The sequence below is a fragment of the Hipposideros armiger genome, unplaced genomic scaffold (genome assembly GCF_001890085.2).
Source record: "Hipposideros armiger isolate ML-2016 unplaced genomic scaffold, ASM189008v1 scaffold_171, whole genome shotgun sequence".
Taxonomy (NCBI): Eukaryota; Metazoa; Chordata; class Mammalia; order Chiroptera; family Hipposideridae; genus Hipposideros; species Hipposideros armiger.
The window spans coordinates 675874-680120 of NW_017731521.1; positions in this window are offsets into that span (position 1 = coordinate 675874).

A 4247-nucleotide genomic window follows, 5' to 3' on the forward strand; every position below is an offset into this window, starting at 1 on the left:
AGAGAGAGAGAGAGAGAGTCAGAGAGAGAGAGAGTGAGAGAGAGAGGCAGAGAGAGAGAGACAGACAGACAGACAGACAGACAGACAGATAGACAGACAGACTGTGGGTTATTTCCATCTATTCCACTATTGAGCGTAAGCCCCAGGGTCAGGATGAGATGAAAGTCCGACATTCACTCAGTGTTCTACTTCCTTCTCTAACAGTAGGAGCATCTTGCTGCAGAATATGATTCTGGTATTTAAAAGATGCATTAAAAAAAATGTGGCCACTAACATTGAACCAACTACTTCACTGATGCTTCAGCTACAGACACAGCAATCTGCTCCAACGCTGAAAGAAAAGCTGGTGTTGGTGATCGTTCCGAGAGAATGGATGTCTCCAATGCCGCTGCTTCCTCAAGGATTTTTAAGAGCAATAGTGACTAGAGGCGGTGTTTGCTTTAGGTTTTCTTCAGAACTCAACTATTACATGAAATGCCTGTCTCCTGTATTTTTCTGTGTAGCCAGTTTTCATAAACTAAGGCTGAGAGAATGTATCCACTGCTGATTTTATTCAAATTATTTATTTATTTATTTGGGGTTAAAATTGCACAGTTGTCATAAGTTACACTAGGGGCAGAGAAACCAGCTATCCCATATTAATCACATTATATAATTTGGGGGTACAGATCTGGTTCTATCCTCAGGAGCATCTCCCGTGAGAGTTAGGGAAATTCATAACCAATAGAATAGCTGTTGGCAATGATTGATGAACTCCTGGATGACGCAGCCCTGGCTTGTTTGGAATTTGTATCCGTGCCTTGGCTGAAAGTTAAGAGGGCACGCTGATTTGATTTGTGATGACAGGAGTCTGGAAAGGAAAGCAAATGCAGTGGGTGATAGAATGAGCATCCAAAAAGATCATGAAAAGCAGGACCAATGGGACAAATCTAATCAGAAAGTAATAGAAGATCCTGCCTTAGATAAAACAAGCCAAGACTTGTGGTCCATTCCAGGGAACTCATTGATTTAAATCTCCAAGTTTGGGATAAAGTGCAGGGACCTGGTGTGCATGTTTATGTGGGGAGTACGGTTTAGCAGTAGCAGGTGTGCAGAAGATTTGAGGATTGGGGTTGAAACCTATTTCAGGGAGTACGATGCGGTTCCCAAAACCTGGTGGGATCTTACTTTGTAGCTGTAGAAATAGAAACAATACTCAGTTGGTCCTGATAATGGTGGGGGTTGGGGCGGTGGGAAGGTAAAGAAAGTCTTCTTTTTCAGGAAATGTTTGTTTCTCCCTCATTTAATGTAGCATGTCCTCTGGCAGCTTCCAGACAATAAATGCAAGGAAATTTTGACACATTTGATTTCTGGAAAATGCTGTTATTCTACCCTGACATTTAACTGGTAGGCTGAGTAGGAAATCTTAGGTTGGAAATGTTTTCCTTTAAAATCTTGAAGGTGTTCTAGCCATGATGTTCTGACTTCTATTATTGCTGTTGAGAAGTACAATAGCATTCTGCCCCTGAGCCTCTGGAGGTTCTGCGGGGTGTACCAGAGGGCATCACGGCTTTCTGTCACCTTCTGAGGTCTGCTGAGGTAGATGCCACTTGTCTACTGTGTTGCTGATGTCTCCTCTCCTATTCTCTTTGTCCTTGTGGATTTACACCCTTAAATCGAGCAATAATTTTAGTGGGTTTGGCAAGGACACAGAGGTCAAATCTGTCTGTTAAACAAGAAGTTCCATGTAAAGTTTTAATAGCAGCATTTTGTACAGGTTAAAAATGGAATGCCACAAGAAGACCCTCCAAGTAAGGGAATAAAGGAATTCCCCATGATTCATTCATACCTTGGGGTAACAATCATTAGAAAGAGTGAGTTCTATCTAGGCGAGGCTATTTGAGGAATTCACATGATATATTATTAAGTGAAAAGCAAGGCCCAGAAACACATATAAAATATGATTACATTATTGCAAAACAAATGGCAAAAGCCCTAGGAATGTAAATACATATTTATAATACTGTTATGTTAAAAATTGATTTCCCAGTTTGGGACAGATAGAGGTGACAGAGGCTACGGGGAGTGGGCACAGAAGAAAGAGTAAAAGACTAGAAGAAAATAAATGTGTTTATAATAAAAATAGTATGTATAATATCCTGTTAATACAGCTTTATCTACATATTTGCACATATGTATGAATGCATGATTACTAAAATGTTAACAGTGATTTACTCTGTATAAGATTATTTTTGTATTTTTCCTACATGTTTTTGTACTAACTTTTTTTGAAGTATATATTATATAAATAATATGGGAAAAGATCTTTAAAAATCAAAGTTCATGCCTATCCAAAAATGAAAGATGTACAAAGATGAAAGGAAGTAGCAGAGTTTATTCCTGCCATAGTGGATAAAGGAATAGGCATTGTAGTCAAATTTTACGTCAAGTTCTGGCTCTAACATTAACAAGACCCTTTAGTAAAGGCTTAAGAGCCACGGTTGCCTGGGGTTTGAATCCCAGCTCCACCATTTATTGGCTGTGTGATTTGGGCAAAGCATTTAACCTCTCACCTTGAAAATAAAGATAATGATACTACTTGTCTCGTCATGTTGCAATGAAGATTAAAAGAGTTAATATTCATAAAATGGTCAGAAGAGTGCCTGGCACGTACGTAGTAAGTAATATACCTGCTTGATTTTTCCCTCTTTTTCTGTCTTCTCTAATTTATACATATTTTGTATGATTCCATTTTATCTCCTCTCTTACCACATTTCTTTATTTACTTAGCTTTTTCAATGGTTTCCTAGAGTTTATAATATACATTTTTAACTAATCTAAGTCCACTTTCAAATAACACTATACCTTTTCATGGGTAGTAAAAGTACCTTAAAACAGCATTTCCAATTTCTCCCAGCCTTGTGGCATTGCGGTCATTCATTTAACTTGCCTACATACAGTTCACCCTTGAATGATATAGGTTTGAATTGTGCAGATCCATTTATACATGGAATCTTTTCAGTAAATACCTGTACTGTTTTTGATCTGCAGTTGCGAGTCTGCCGATGTGAAGGGCTGGCTCTATGCACTGATCCATGCCATTTTACGTAGCATGCGGAGCATCCGCATTTTTTTGGTATCCTCAAGGAGTCCTGGAACCAATCCCCCACATATACTGAGGTACAACTTATGTTCTGTGAGAGCCAAAAGTTATATGTGGGTTATCAACTGCAAGGTGGGGGTCATTGCCCCAACCCTCACGATATTCAAGAGTCAGACTGGGGCCGGCCGAGTGGCACGTTGGTTAAGAGCTGGCTTGGGACACCAGAGGGCCCCAGTTCGGATCCCACATATGAGGGCCAGTGACACTGCCCTCTACAGCTAAGATGCTGAACAACAGCTCAACCTGGAGCTGGGCTGCCATGAGTCGCCGGCGATGGCATAGGCTGCAGCCCCTGTGGCAGTGGGTTGCCATGGGCTACCGTGTGTAGCCAGCAGCCAGCGTGAGCGGCCAGCAGCCGCAGTGAGCGGCCGTCCAGAACTGGTGACTGATCTGCCTCACCCGGGAAGAGCGCAATGATGGTGCCAACTTGGGCCAGTGAAGCAATGTCCTCCACAACTAGACCGAAGAACAAAATGACAGCAACTTGTCTGTTCCCCCAATTCCCCAGCACTGTTCCCTTCCCCCCAATACCCCAATAAAAATCTTTTAAAAAAAAAGTCAGACTGGGCTCTAGCTATGCCAATGCTAGCATCCTTTCAGTGACCCTTCGTTCCCTTCCACCCAGCTTAATAACAGCTTACTGCCCATGAGAAGCTCTTCCTGACTCTCAGCCTTCCTTACTCCAGACTATACTTCATCTCCCATCAGTACTTACTTCACTGTACTGTGATTAGTACTTGTTTAGCAGTCTGTTTGCTCCATGAAACAGCAGATTCAGTGATAGCCTGGAATAGTTCATTGCCTGGACATATTAGTCACTCAATACATTAAAAAATATATAGTTTGTTGTAAGTCATTTCAATTATAAAATTAAGTTCAAAAACTTATTCAAATTTGAAGCAATTACCAAAGAGTGCAGTTGATAAAATTAGCTTCAAAAACTAACTTGAAGGGCCAGCCGAGTGGCTAAGTTGGTTAAGAGCTTGCTCAAGAGTGCGAGCTCTGAGCAATAGGGTCGCCAGTTCGATTCTCGGCCCGAGCTGAGCTGCCACTGAGCTGCCAACAAGTGGCAGAATGGCTCAGCTAAAAAAAAAACAAAAACTAA